General features: G+C 52.1%; 1 long non-coding RNA gene across 1 annotated transcript; it reads right to left on the bottom strand.

Annotated features, from left to right (window-relative positions):
* Positions 1 to 670: 670 nt before the first annotated feature.
* Positions 671 to 14,995, bottom strand: LOC123587270. Its single transcript, XR_006707204.1, has 3 exons — positions 12,896 to 14,995; positions 6,058 to 6,059; positions 671 to 713 (listed from the first exon to the last, which is right to left on the bottom strand). It is a non-coding gene; the product is annotated as an uncharacterized LOC123587270 (long non-coding RNA).
* Positions 14,996 to 15,518: the final 523 nt, after the last annotated feature.

Genomic DNA, 15,518 nt, shown 5'->3' with positions numbered 1-15,518 from the left:
AATTGAATGGTGAATTTGAGTGGGACTTGACCAGACAAACGAGAGTAAGAGTGGATGGCATTTCAGACAACAGAACTCACATCAAAAGTTGGAGGTATGTAGGAACATGGTATGTAATACATCTTTTTGCTACTTGTGTGCAGGGAAGGGAGGTTGTATAAGATACACACTGGGGAAAGAGGCATTTGTATAAGGCTATGCATGTAAGTGAGGTCTTCGAAAACTTGGAAATGTGTGTTGGAATTTTGACTTGGTTTGTGAGCCCAGGATGATAGAGATGAGACATGCATGCCACCACATTCTCTAGCAACGTCCTCGTGGTAGACATAACGAATCAGCCTGGGGTTGCTTCCTATGAGAGCGAGTTCCTTCTCAAGACAGAGCTCGCTGTAGCTGCCTCTTGTAACTGCCTTGAAATGGCAAGTGGGATGAAACCCATCTCCCATTTCTGGCGGAGAATAGAGCTGGAAAGAGCTTTTATTTTTTTATTTTTTTTTATTTTTTTTTTTTTCAACGTTTATTTATTTTTGGGACAGAGAGAGACAGAGCATGAACGGGGGAGGGGCAGAGAGAGAGGGAGACACAGAATCGGAAGCAGGCTCCAGGCTCCGAGCCATCAGCCCAGAGCCCGACGCGGGGCTCGAACTCACGGACCGCGAGATCGTGACCTGGCTGAAGTCGGACGCTTAACCGACTGCGCCACCCAGGCGCCCCTGGAAAGAGCTTTTAATACGGGTTGCGGCACGATGCAAACGAGGCCAAGATGTGCGCCCCAACTTTTACATATATAAGACAATCAAATGGACAAACTAGCAGAAAAAAAAATGAAACACATCCACTCCCATGTTTTTCTGGTGGAATCAGAATTACATGATCAGGGGTTACAAAATGATGTTTCTTGAAGCAAATACAGCAGAAGATTTGCACTGTTTGCTTTAAAAACCTTTGGTTATTTTTTTTACCGGTCATGAAAAATGAGGAGATTCTCAATTTCTTGTTTTGTTTTGTTTTGTTTTGTTTTTCTTGAAAACTCTGAAGATTCACAAACGCTCTGTCAGCATTCCCATCTGGCAACAGTTGGGTCCCTCTGATCAGTGGCCGCCCTCCTGGTAGGAGTTTGCTCACTCCCGCTAGCCACAGTGGATGGCATATCTCTAATATCGACATCAGACCTACTCCACTGATCTCTGTTACCTGCCTGGACCCTACAGGGATTTTTTTTTTTTTTAATTTGGTTCCTGCTTATGTGTCCAATGGTATCTCATAAAATATTCCTAGACAGTGATCCTGAAAAAATTGTGGATAAATGGCATTTTGTAAATTGAATTCTGTTACAGATAGATTAAATTGAGGTTTTTGGATTTTTGCTGTTTTTTTTTTTTTTGCTCATGCAAATTCAGGTTTTCCCATATCATAGCTTTGCAAAGGAAGGGATTCTTTTTTTTTTTTTTAATTTATTTTTATTTTTTAATTCACATCCAAGTTAGTTAGCCTGTAGTGCAACAATGATTTCAGGAGGAGATTCCTTAATGCCCATTTAGTCCATCCCCCCACCCACAACCCCTCCAGCAACCCTCAGTTTGTTCTCTGTATTTAAGTCTCTTGTGTTTTGTCCCCCTCCCTGTTTTTATGTTATTTTTGCTTCCCTTACCTTATGTTCATCTGTTTTGTATCTTCCGAAGTCACATGATATTCTCTGATTGACTAATTTTGCTTAGCATAATACCTTCTAGTTCCAGCCACGTTGTTGCAAATGGCAAGATTTCATCCTTTTTGTTCGCCGAGTAATACTCCATTGTATGTATATACCACATCTTCTTTCTCCATTCATCCATCGATGGACATTTGGGCTCTTTCCATACTTTGGCTGTTGTCGATAGCGCTGCAGTAAATGTTGGGGTGCGTGTGCCCCTTCGAACCAGCACACCTGTGCCCTTTGGATAAAGACCTAGTAGTACAATTGCTGGGTCGTAGGGTAGTTGTATTTTTAATTTTGTGAGGAACCTCCACACTGTTTCCCAGAGCGGCTGCACCAGTTTGCCTTCCCACCAACAATGCAGAAGAGATTCTCATTCTCTGCATCCTCGCCAACATCTGTTGTTGCCTGAGTTGTTAATGTGAGCCATTCTGACAGGGGTGAGATGGTATCTCATTGTGGTTTTGATTTGTGTTTCCCTGATGATGAGTGATGTTGAGCGTTTTTTCATGTGTCTGTTAGCCATCTGGATGTCTTCAGATGAAGGGATTCTTAAATTTTATTCTGAGAGGATAACTTCTTAGGCTGTGCACAACAACACAGTCATGGATTCTAACCAGCCCGTCTCATAGTAACACAATCGAATGCACATCTTATAATAAGACTTTCATTTTTTTTGTATAAAAAGAGCCTTAAGGTTTCCAAAGCTAGTTCTGATCCTGTGCTAAAAATGGGGTATATTTCGGGTTCCGTGACTGGCTCAGTCAGTAGAGCATCGACTCTTGATCTCAGGGTCATGAGTTCAAGCCCCAAGTTGGGTGTAGAGATTGCTACAAAAGAAAAAAAAAGAAAAGAAAAAAAATGGGGTGTAATGAAAATGCCTTGAGATGTTGGCAAAGGTACAAATTTTCAGTTACAAGACGAGGAAGCTTTCGGAACCTGATGTGTAGCACGATGAGTACACTTACCAACACTGCACAGGGTGTTTGCATCTGGCCAAGAGAGTAGATCCATGTTCTGACCACGCACACACACACATACACGCACGTGCACGCACACACAAGTTATATGAGGTCTTGGACACGTTAACTAGCTGGATTGTGGTGATCATTTCACAACATATGCATATATCAAATCATCGCGCTGTGTACCTTAAATATACAGGCTTTTTATTTGTCGGTTGTCCCTCAGTCAAGGTGGAAGAAATGTGTTGAATCAACAACTTGGCGGGGAAGTGAGCCTATATGGAACATGTCGGGGGTGAGCGAGAATCAGAAATCCCTTCAAATAAAGTGACTTGAATGTATCACTGTCTGCTGCAGGAAGAAGAACGTTCTAGAAACGGCTGATGCAACTCTGGGACACAGGGAAGGCGCGGGGCAGAACTCCCGTGATCCAGTTCCCTCCGGTGTTTTCATCAACACAAAACCTTTCTCGCTCTTAGGCGAGCGCGCACGGTGCTGGCGAGATGAAACTCTGAGTCCTGGCGTCTGGGACGGGTTCCCGTGACCCCTGACTACTCCCAGCACCGTGCTCTGGGTCGGGGGGCGAGTGGTTCCTCACTGGGGGTGTCCACGGCCCCCCACCTGAGGCCGTGGCAAGTGGGCACGGCGTTACCAGCATCAGACGCTTTTAATACATCAGGAAAACGGTGAGCTACTCAGCTCTCGGTTCCTATTGAAAGTCCTGTTATCGTTTGCTCTTTACAATCCTGGACACAGTAATGAGGTTTTAAATCCTTCAAATGCGCGCTAAAAGGCAGTTCCCGGCTCTGTTAGTGTGACCTTTTCAGCGCCACATGATTTACGTGGCTGGTGATGTGTCTCCCTCCTTCTGAAATAACTGCCATCAAAGGAAGGGATGGGGGAGTCAGGAGGGTGGTCTAGCGGGGACACGGACGGTTTACGAATGGTCTTCCGCGGCCGCCCGATAGCCTTTGGCATTTGAAAGGCCTGATGAGGTGTAATTGGGCTGTGGGTTGTTTCCTGGAAACCTAGGAACGCCCGCATCACCTCCCATGCCTGTGTGGTCCACCCCTGACCTTGGCGGGCGTCACTGCAGAGCCTCCTGGTCAAATCACAATCTCAGGGGCCGTGCGGTTCTCCGTGAAAGCCACAAGGCCCTTCTGATCTTCATGTGAGTTGTTTGGGGGATTTCTTTACCATCATTGTTTATCTCGGTAACAGATTGGATCATTGTATTTATTTTCTTTGTAAGTCTATTTATTTACTCTGAGAGAGACAGAGAGTGCGAGCAAGAGAGGGCCAGAGAGAGAGAGGGCGAGAGAGAATCTCTTCCGATGCAGGGCTGGAACCCAGGAACCACGAGATCATGGCCTGAGCCGAAACCAAGAGTCGGTGGCTTCACCGACGGAGCCCCCCAGGGATCCCAGAAATTGGATCATTTGAAAATTTCAAGAAGCTTCGGACGGTGTCCATAGACTTTAGTGCTTGATGGCATAGATCGTGGTACCTGGACTATTTCTGTAATTGTAGTAATTTGCTGCATGATCTTCTTCTCCTTTCTTCCACATCTCTTTGTCACTAACGCCTCAAAGAGGACGGCCAGACGCTAACTTTCCTCAGTGCCTGGCCCGCTGTCCCAGGTCCCGGCAGGCGAGTACTGAGCAGAGATCACAAAACCTGCGGCCGACGGGAGCAGGCAAGGAACACTCGTAGATGAACGGACCGTTTTGCACTGATTTGATTTTTGCGCATTAAACCTGTAGACCTATTATTGACTTCTTCAGAGTTCTGTGTCAGCCCTACTTTTTTCCTTCTCAATCACATCCCTGTAAGGCTACCTGTCATCCCGCACACGTAAGGGGGCGCGGAAACGAGCAAACAGGGTGACAAACAGCAGACAATCCACTCAGGGGTGAAGATTTTCTCGAGCCCAGGGGCCCGAATGTCTAAACGGAGACGCGTGCCTAGTCCCAGCCGGCTGGTGCCATGCAGGGTTGTTGAGTTCATTTCCCGTTATTCTGTATTTTTCAAGAGACAGCTAGCATCTTGAATCTTTTTTTTTTAATGTTTATTTATTTTTGAGAGACAGAGACTGAGCACCAGTGGGGGAGGGGCAGAGAGAGAGGGAGGCACAGAATCCGAAGCAGGCTCCAGGCTCCGAGCTGTCAGCACAGAGCTCAACTCGGAGCTTGAACTCACAAAAGCTGAGCCGAAGTTGGACGCTTAACTGAGCCATCCAGGCACCCCATTATTTATTTCTGAGGGAGAGAGAGCAAGGGAGGGGCAGAGAGAGAATCCCAAGCAGGCTCTGTGCTGTCAGCACAGAGCCCAATGCGAGGCTCAATCTCATGAACTGTGAGATCATGACCTAAACCGAAATCAAGAGTCAGATGCTTAACCCACTGAGCCACCCAATCGTCCCATCATTGTCTTTTTGATTATAGCCAACCGGGTGAGGCTGGAATGGTATCTCACTGTGTTCTTTCTTCCCTTTCTTTCTTTCTGATTTTATTGTTAATTTTTTTTTAACATTTATTCATTTTTGAGAGACAGAGAGACAGAGCACAAGTGGGGGAGGGGCAGAGAGAGAGGGAGACTCAGAATCCCAAGCAGGCTCCAGGGTCCGAGCTGTCAGCACAGAGCCTGACGCGGGGCTCGAACCCACGAACCGTGAGATTGTGACCTGAGCTGAAGTCAGATGCCCAACTGACACTGAATCTTTTTAAGTGAAAGCTGCCAATTGAAAAATATTGGCTCAAGTACTTTTGAACTGCCCAGTGTAAGCAAATCAAAATATCAGGCAAAAAAAGTCCGTGGACCCACACATTGGTACCTTCTGGTGCACACCGGTGACTGAAGCTTAATAACGTTAAATATGTATGCGTTTGTCCTTATGGAAGCATTTGGGTGCAGGGAGTTTCATTTCGAACAGATTTCCAGTAAAGTTTTTAGTTTACAGTGTATCGGGGACGACACACGAAGTGTATAATTTAGTGTATTTATCTGACACAGGGGAGACATATAATACGGACGGAATGTTCAAGTACATGTTTAAGGCATACGTGTGCATAGGTGTTTGTATGTGTAATACACTCGATCGTATATTGTTTGAACGTGGAATTTGGGTCGTGTTTGGTTTCCAAGAATCCCTGCTGACTGGGCAGCTTCGTTAGGTCTGGTGAGAGTCTGGACTGAAAAGCGTAGGACCCGCTGGAGGTCAAAGGCAGTTCTGTGCCGTTTGCTGACCTCTTCCGCCAGTGACTGACTTACCGCCTCTGTGTGTGCCCTGTTGGATGCCTGTCTTCTCCAGCAGACCTTAAGCCCCACGAGGGCGGGAGGTCTTGTCTGTGTCTTTCTGTCCAGAATCTGCCCCCATGTAGTAGCTCGCTGAAACACTGCTGAATCATCGAGTGAAAAGGTGAGCTGTACTTTTGGGGACCAGTTGTTAGAGAGGCAGGAAGCATAACTCCCGCCCTCTTGTATTTGACCATGTATCGACTTGGGCTGTTGGGTCGCCGGGTTCCCCGTGTTCTGTTTGCCTCAGCAGGTGCCCTCCCTCCTGGGCTGCCCCAGGCGTCTGCCCTAGGGTGAGCGGCCGGCGGGATGGGCCGCGGTCCCCAAGCGCCTTTCTTCAGCTCGCCTTTCCCGGGGGCCCTGCATCGAGGCGTGGGCATGGGTGTAACCCTGCAGGGGACAGCAGAGAGGAAATGGTCTGTGCCACCTCCTGGCCAGGGCTTTAAAAGTGCTCTGTTCCCTCCACCCATCTAGTGTGCTGTCTCAGGGGGTTCCGGGCTATAGCACAAAACGCCACAGTCTGGACGGCTTCACCTGCAGACATTTATCCCTCACGGTCTGGACGCCCCAAGTCCAAGATGGGGATCCCGGCCAGTTGGGTCTCCAGTGAGAGCTCTCAGACAGCTGCCTTCTCTCTGTGTCTCCACATGGTGGGTGGGGGAGGGGGTTTCTTTTGTGTCCCTTCCCACGAGGACTAAGGTGTCACCATCTTGAACTCATTTAACCTTAATTAGTTCCCTATTTCCATGCACTCGCATTGGGTGTTATGGCTCCAACAGATGAACGTTGGGAGGACAGCCCCGTCCATAGAACCCATATTCTCCGTGGCCCCAACAGACAGTGCGGACAAGGAGGGAATGACTGTCAGAGAGAAGCCAGGCGATCTGAGGCCCCGGGGCCCAGATCCCTGCGGGAGGCAAGCCCATGCCCCAGGGAAGCCGCATCCACGGAGGGTGACAGCGGTCTGTGCTTGGGGTCCAGACGGGTCTGGCTCTGCCGTACGCGTGGAGAGGGAAGCCTCGGAGGGTGTGAATATCGGGGTCTCAAGAGGCCAATGCTGCCAATGGCTGCAAGTTTCAGGGGAGAAAATGATTTGACTTCCCCGAGCCTTGACGATCTCATGTGACGTGTGACTACTGATCATGCCTGCGTCGCAGGAGTGCTGCAAGGGACTCAGAGACGCAGTGCACAGAAAGCAACCAGGCGCTTAACGCGTCCCTGTTCATTCTGCACTTTCCTGTTCCGTATGACCTGCATCATCCTTTCTTATTTTTTTTTTTTTTTTTTTTGCATTATCCTTTCTTAGACACCCTCCACCTGTAAATACGAACCCGTATTTATTGCATACAGAGTTGAGATTTAAAGCGTGAGCTACTGAGCCATACTGGTGACTCAGAGCCTGAGCCTGAGGACGAGGTACATAACTCCCCTTATCCCTCGGTTTCCCCATCTACGAATGGGGGATGGCAGTGCCACGTGGAGCTTTCCTGAAATTTTAACGTAATAATGTGAGCGGCACCCTTAAAGCAACGCCCGGCCCGCGGTGGACGCGTGATGAGTGTTGGGTGCCTTCACCGCATCACTTCAAACAGCATATTGGTTAAACTCGTGCTGTAAGAAATAGAACCTGGGGGGCAGCGAACTTGCTCCCGCCACGGCTCTGGACTGTGGGCGCCTCGCCAGCACGTAGGGATTGGAGCCCTCGCCTGGGCCATTTCTCGGGAATCTCAGCATCGCCTGCTGCGTCCGGCTGGCGGAGAGGACAGAGCACGAAGGAGACAAGGCGCGTCTCAAATGGCACGTACCGCGTTCTCTCACACGTCACCGGCAAGACTTACGCGCCCAGGCCAACGCGTGGGGGGCTGGGAAACGGGAGGGCTGTCTGGTCCCCCCAGCCGCTGTAGCGGAGGAGGGATTCTGGTGGAGCGCTGGCTGGCTCCCTGTGATCCCCCCCCCTTTTTATTTAAGTTTCCTTATTTCTGAGAGAGAAAGAGAGCGGCAGAGAGACCAGGGGACAGAGGATCCAAAGCGGGCTCTGCACTGACAGCCCAGAGCCCGACGCGGGGCTCGAACTCATGAACGGCGAGATCAAGACCTGAGCCGCAGTCGGACGCTTAACCGACAGAGCCCCCTTCCCCCGCCCCCGGGGCCCCCCTCGTGATCCCCTTTCTAAGCATATGCCAGTCCAAGATGTGGTCCTTGTTTGAAAGCGGAAACATGTTCTGTCGCGTGTTGGCTCACCGGGAGCTGACCACTTCTCCGGGGTCACTTGGGGGCTCTGCGGGCTGCCGGGAAAGTACACGGTGACCCAGCTCTTGTAGTTAACTGGCCAGAGTACGTTAAACGGTCAGGCACAGCTTCGAGCATTTGGATCGTCCTGCCTTTCAGTTTCTGCTCAGACCGTGTCTTTAAGCCACATTTTTTTTTTCCCTGCAGAGACAGGAGCCAGAAGCAAACGTGTATGGTCTAAATACAGCTGTTTTCCTCGAGGCTTAGTGGGTCGACGTGCATGACTGCGGGACATGGGGCCAGGGGGGCGGGGAAGCGATGAGCCAAGACGCAAATGACAGGGTGATACATATATTCACAGCACTTGGAATTATTCAGCAACTTTGCTTTAGGAGAAGTGTACTAATAACAGACCTGAGAAAATAGTTTTATTACTGGAACTGAGGAGACGTTTTCTCCTTAAGGGGAAAATTTTAAAGATGTTACGAGAGGAATACACTGCAGCCACAGTAGGAAGGGAACCCTGAGTGAGTCCATCTAGGAAAAGTATCGTGTTTTGTGTCCCGACACTGCCACGGTTAAGGGTGTGATCTGTGCCCTCAAGGCGGGAAGATTGAAAATCTGAGCTTCTTTCAGGCTCAATTTAAAATTTCCGGCTCAGGGGCGCCTGGGTGGCGCAGTCGGTTAAGCGTCCGACTTCAGCCAGGTCACGATCTCGCGGTCCGTGAGTTCGAGCCCCGCGTCGGGCTCTGGGCTGATGGCTCGGAGCCTGGAGCCTGCTTCCGATTCTGTGTCTCCCTCTCTCTCTGCCCCTCCCCTGTTCATGCTCTGTCTCTCTCTGTCCCAAAAATAAATAAACGTTGAAAAAAAAAAAATTTAAAATTTCCGGCTCAGACTAAAATAAAAACGCACATTGCAAACACCTCATTTTTACCCCATTTATCTCTATCTCGTGCCCTCCCCCCCGAAGGGAAATTGTTTCTATTAATTTATACATAGTCCTCTTGTTTGATTATGCGAATAGAGGAAAACATTTATCCTTCTAGCCCCAGGCCCTGGTTCTTACGCAGAATGTAGCATCCTTTCTGCAGTTTGCTGATTTCACTTCGTAACACAGCCTGGAGCCCTTTCCATGTCTGTATATAGTGACCTCGTTCTCTGTCACAGCTCCCTGTGTCCAGGGTGGGGTAGGCCAGCCTTGGCTTCTGGGTTTTTGTGTTTTTTAATTTGTTTTGAGGGCAGGGGAGGGGCAGAGAGAGGGGGACAGAGGATCTAAAGTGGGCTCTGCGCTGACAGTCTGGCAGCTGTGAGGCTCGAACTCACAAACTGCAAGATCGTGGTCTGGCTCCTGGTTTTCCAGTGCCCTGTGTCGGTCGAGCCTGCTGGCTGCATTCGTGGCTCCGAGCAGGATGTGGCCCAGTGGTGGTTCAGTACCATTGCCTAGTCCCCTGCCCCCAGTCGGAAGCTTCCAGCAGCTGCCAAGGGAAGCCCCGATGTCTGCATTCACACCCGTAACCGAGGTTGCACACCCCGATACCACCTGTGGGGCCCCCGTGTCCCCACAGCCATGGCTGCCACTAAGGTTCTCAGGGGCGCCGTGGGAGGGTTTCTGCACCTGGGGCTCCGCTGGGGCACCTCGCCGTTGCCCCCCGCCCCCGCCACTCCTGAACTTGGCTCGTCACTTGCCTTGACGTCTCCAACTCTTCTGAACCGCATTTTGGTCTCCGGAGTCCCAAGATGTCCGTGTTAACACATAGGTGGATGTGAAACACCCCAGCCCTCGACATTGAAATATTCCTTAAGAACGGGAAAGAAAAGTCAACTGATGTTTTTTTTTTTTTTTAAAATTAAGGAAACAGGACGGACAGTTGGAAGCCAGAGGACCAGGCTGGGCTGCACCCCGGTGGGACTGTGGGGGTCGCCGCCGAAGCCCTTATGGCAGGTGTTTCACTGGGAGGACGGGAGCTCACGGGGTCACGTGCCCTGGGACCTGGGCAACCTCACCCTCGATGCCTCGATGCCCGGCTGTGGAGCAGAGACACTGCCGCTGGGTGCGGGGTGCCAGAGGGAAGCCTGTGGCCCCTCCAGACTCTCCAGCTGGAAGTCAAAGAAGATGGTCGAAAGTGACGGAGTCGGAAAGAATAGGCCAGAGGGCGTCCGGAGAGGCGGCTGAGTGCCCACGGGAGGCAGGTGCCCGGATCGCAGGGGTGGTGACCGTCAGGCCAGCTGCAGACTTAAAGGGGTCGGTTGGAATTAACCCAGTGCTTCCCGGGGTGGGGTCTCCCTTTCCTCTTTGGTTTTCCCCCTCCACTTCCTCATGTCCACACCCTCCTGGGACGCAAAGATGGGGCCCTGGCCCCCGACAGAAGGGATCGGGGTGACGCTTAGCTCGTTGGAAAGGGCTGATTGCCTGCAGTCAGTTACCACGGCAGCCTTCCTCTGTACCTCTCTGCACTCGATGAGGAAGACTTTGCACACTGACTCCTTCCGTCCTGATGTGATGGATGCGACAGAAGCAAGGGGCCGTCACTGTTGCCTTTCACAAGCCACAGAGAAGGGATCGTTTCAGAGGGCAGCCAGTCGGTGATGGGAACGAGCGTCCAGCCCGGTTTTCCGTCTTCAGAACTGTGGTTCCAGCAACTAGGCCAGGGTTTCTGCGTGGCTTGCCACCTGCAAAGGCTTATTTTATTTTTAATGGAAGTTCCATGGCCTCATCCCTTCACGACTCTAATTTAGCCAACAGTCAGTATGAGGTGGGGCCCTGGAAATGATGGAGTTTTAGAAAACTCCCCCGGTAATGATAAGATTTGGAAACCTCTGGGTTGTCCTCAACTTGGCACGTAGCTGTTCCCTCCTCAACCCCAGAACGATGCCGCTGCGGCTGACGTTGCCCTTGGCGGCATTTAGAGAAGAAATCTTGTTTTCGTGATTTCTCTCTGTTGTTTCTCCTGCGACCATCACGTGTGCGTAGATTCACTGAGTCTCCATCTTTCCTTTCTGTTCTGTGACATTCATCACTCCCTTTATTCAGCAATAACTACTTTGTCTGCTTTTAAAAAAAATTTAATGTTTATTTATTTTGGAGAGAGAGAGACAGAGCAGGGGAGAAGGGCAGAGAGAAAGGGAGACACAGAATCCGAAGCAGGCTCCAGGCTCCGAGCTGTCCGCGCAGAGCCTGACGCGGGGCTCGAACCCACGAACTGTGAGATCATGACCTGAGCTGAAGTCAGACGCTTAACCAACTGAGCCCCCCAGGCGCCCCTACTTTGTCTGCTTCTAAGAGCAAACCACCGAGGCATGCCCCAAGAGGGATCAGCCAATGAGCAAGTCACAGTTCGTCTACTCCCGGGACACGTGCATCAGGTCTGTATCTTCTAGAACAGACGTCAATGGTCAAGAAAGGCCTCACCAGTGTCGAAAACACTGATTTACTTGCCAATACACCTTTAACGCTGGGAGTGAACTTGCTGAAGGCCCCGCCCATCCCTGCATTTGAGGCAGGCTCTGACCAGTTTGTCCAAAGGCGCAGAAGTTGGCAGGCTGGGGAGTGTGAGTCAGGAAAAGGCGTAGAGCCAGAGGGACGTGGACACAGCCGCAGAGACGGCACTCAGTGGCCACCGTGTCCCCACCGGTGGAAGCGGTTCAGCCGTACGAGGTGGTTCTATCTTGGGGCGCCTGGGTGGCTCAGTCTGCTAAGCGTCTGACTCTTGATTTTGGATCAGGTCGTGATCTCACGGCTCATGGATCTGAGCCCCGTGTCGGGTTCTGTGCTGACAGCACTGAGCCTGCTTGGGATTCTGTCCCCTTCTCTCTCTCTCTCTCTCTCTGCCCCCCCCCCCCCGCCCCGCTCGTGCTGTCTGTCTCTCGAAATAAACAAACGAAACAGAAAAATTGGTTCTATCTGGGGGAAAAAGGGTGAGCTGGAAATAGAGGCGGGCATGGGCTTGAAATACACCCAGGCTATGTGCCCGTCCCGCTGTCACTTCTGTGTCGCTAGTAAGTGATGCTGCACGTCCTGAGAAAAGAGGGGGCGGACTGGAGCCCGGAATCACTTGCAGAGGGTGAATGCCGCGCTCCAGGCCTATTTAGAGCCGGTGGCACTGTTGGGGGAGGGGCGGGGCGAGATAGATGTGTATCTGTGTCCTTGTTTAACACTGAGGGGTCCGCGAGTGGGAGGTCCGGCCTCACAGAGCGGCAGAGTCAGGCGAAGGAGGAACAAGGTGTTGGCGGGACACGGGATTCGGGCCGGTGACCCAGGCCGTCCCATTCAGAGGCTGTACTCCTGTTTATCCCCTTTGCCCAGACAACTCGCCAGGAGCACTGAGAGCCTTCGCTGTAACCCAGATCTCACCGCGGGACGTCAAGTCAGAGAGGGGTGGTCCCCCACGCGGGGAGGGTGGCTCAGGTCGACCACTGCGTTTCTGAGTTTGCGGTGTTCTCTGCCTTTGCCGTGAAACGCTTTGCAGCAAGCACAGGTCCCTTTCACAACGGCGTCTCCACAACCAGTGTGTCAGAGAACTCACGGAAGAGGGGTGCCTTGTAAACACGCTAGGAGTAAAAGCAGCAGCCTTTTGCGAACACCGTCGCAGGTAAGCGCTCCCTTCTCCCTAGTTTTGGGAATCACTGTCGGCTCAGGAAATCAAGCGTCCGGAAGCAGCGAATCCCCCAGCATGGGGGGCATAATGACACACACGAGGAGCGCCTCGGGAACAGTATCGGATTTTCAAGGCAGGAGAAAAAGCCGGATGGAGGGCAGAATACGGTCTCCCGCAGTGCGACCACAGAGCGAATTAAACGGGGAAGGCTTTATGTGAAGAGTGCCTTCCGGCTCCTGGTGGGGAAGGTGCTGTCTGAGAAGCGGGGGGAGGCCGAAACGATCATCCCTGGGCTTGGCAGTGGCTCAGATTGTGAACGGAGGGAGCGGGGAGCCTCACTTCTGATCAGGCCCAGCCTGAGGCCCTAGGGATAGGCCACCTGCCTTCTGGAGGCGGTGTGTCAAGTGAGAAGGCAGGAGGCGAGGACACTTGTCACAGAGGCTGGGCGTCCCCAGGAGCTGGCCGTGTGCCTCTGTCTGTGTGATCTCTTCGTGTAAATTCCTTAACCACCGCACCGATCTCAGGCAACAGGTGTTTTACTAGCCCCGTTTCACAGATGGGGGTCTGGGGGTGGCGAGCCGGAATGTTCTGCCCAAGCGCCTGTGTCGAAAGGTGTGAAGACGGGGTGTGAAGTCAGGCAGCTTGGCCTCGAATCGTTCTGTCCCTCGCATGAGCTCCTGGTTCTGCGTGGCGGGGGTTTCCGTCTCCATTCCCAGCTCTGACGTTTCTCTGCCCACAGCTTGGCCGCTGGCCTCGGTTCCCCACACACGTGTGGAAGTGTCACCTGCATTTACTTCAGCCTTTCGCTCAGCATACTCAGGGGGGAGCAGTCAGGGTACCTGCAGCCCCCCGCAGGAGGCACGGGGTCCCACAGTGAGACTTAGTCACCTTTAAACTGGGGAGGGGACATGCTCAGCGTCCCCACCTGTCACTGTAACACGGTTTAGTTCCGACTCTGATCAGGACTCCAGGAAATCCAGCCCAAACCAGCACAAGGGGCATAGCTTCGTTTAACCACACTAGAGGCAGGGCAGGCAGGGTGTGAGAACAGCTGGACCCCAGGGCTCGGGCAGCACTTGGAACCCTTTCCTTCCTCCTCGTCCTCTTCCTTTTCCTCACTTCTAGCAGCTCTGCCTCTAGGCTGCAGACGGGCTTTTCCTAAGCCATAGGAGGTACACTTTTGGACAATTCTAGACCCGCACAGGGAAAGCCGCACCTGCCCGGAGTTCGGCCCCAAACAGAACAGCCCGGGGAAGGACCCTGATTGGCTCATGTTCCCACCTTTGGACCAATCACTGCGTTTGGAGGGGAGAATTCTGCAGACGTATCTGCTTAGCGGCTGTTGGTGATGGGGGCACTGGACCCGCACGTTGAGTGTTCTATTGCTGCTGTAACAAATCGCCACAGATTCAAGGGCTTAAAACATCAAAACGCTGTCCTCTTCCAGTTCTGGAGACTGGAAGTCCACAATGGCAGCTACTGGCGTAAAATCACGGTTATGAGCAGGGCTGCACTCCTTCCGGAGGCGCCACGGGCAATCTGTTCGCCTGCGTTTCCCAGCTGCGAGACCACTTGCACTTGGCGCCTTGTTCCATGTCCGAGGCCAGGAGCACAGCATTCTCCAGGCTCTCTGACATCATCTGCTTCTATCCACACACCGCATTCTTCGGCTTTCCTGCCCGGCGGTCCTGCTCATGGTGACCCTCGTTATCGTCTCCTCCGTGGGTCTCATCGTGTTCCCCCAAAACGCATAGTTGAGGCTCTAACGGCCAGATCCTCAGATGTGACGTATGTGGAGACAGGGCCTCAAATAAAAACAGGCCGTTGGGGTGGGAATGCATCCAGTGTGACTGGTGGCCTTCTAAGAAGAGGACATTGGACACACAGACCCCAAGGGGACTTAGGCACAGAGGAGACACCAGGTGAGGACCCAGTGGGAAGACAGCCATCTGTGAGCCAAGGAGAGAGGCCTCCAGCCCTGCGGACCAGGGCGGGCAGCTGGTGGCTGGCTTGTCTCTGCCTTGCAGCCTCACAGAGCAGACAAACGAGCCATCGTCTCGAGAGATGGTGGCTGCCCAGGACATTCTCCAAGCCCCCCAGCGGGTGGGATCCCAGGGTCCCTTTGTCCCTGATCCGTTGAGATCATTCTTGGCTATTGCATCCTGCAAAGGAGGTCAGTGGAGCACTCGCGTCCAGGACCGGTGATTCCTGAAGCTTCTGGCTGCTTCTTCCCCAGTCTGTCGTGTCTCCGCGAGACTTGCCTGTCCGTGTGTCATCTGCTTTCTGGGGGGCGGATCTGCACCAGGCCCAGGCTCCTGCTAGACCAGGCCTGAAGGAGTGGATTTTCCCCATTTTGTCTAAGCAGGTGTTTCCGATACCAGGAAATGTGGTTTTCACCTCCTTGCACAAGCGTGACCGACAGGCTCCAGATTGCCGTACTAATCGTCCACGCTAACATTTCTCACCATTTTTGAAACTTAAGCAAATGATCGTAAAAAGGCCACCACGTCTTTCAGGCTCCCCTGGGGCATCCTTGCCGGGTGCTTCAGGCGGGCACGCGCATTGTTTCCCCCGGAGAACATGGGGTCCTCCCGGCCTTTGGCGTGCTTACTCACGCAGAAAGGTAGAAGTGTTCAGCTTTCCTTAGAGCTGTTCGATTTACGTACATAGTTTATTTGGTGGAGTTTGCCATAGAGGGTGTCCATGTTGATTTAGTTTGCTCCAAGCTTTACAGCCCAG

This window comes from Leopardus geoffroyi, chromosome D3 (genome assembly GCF_018350155.1).
Source record: "Leopardus geoffroyi isolate Oge1 chromosome D3, O.geoffroyi_Oge1_pat1.0, whole genome shotgun sequence".
In the NCBI taxonomy this organism is placed as follows: domain Eukaryota; kingdom Metazoa; phylum Chordata; class Mammalia; order Carnivora; family Felidae; genus Leopardus; species Leopardus geoffroyi.
The sequence above is the reverse complement of the archived record's forward strand: the minus strand, read 5'-3'. Positions and strand labels throughout refer to the sequence as shown.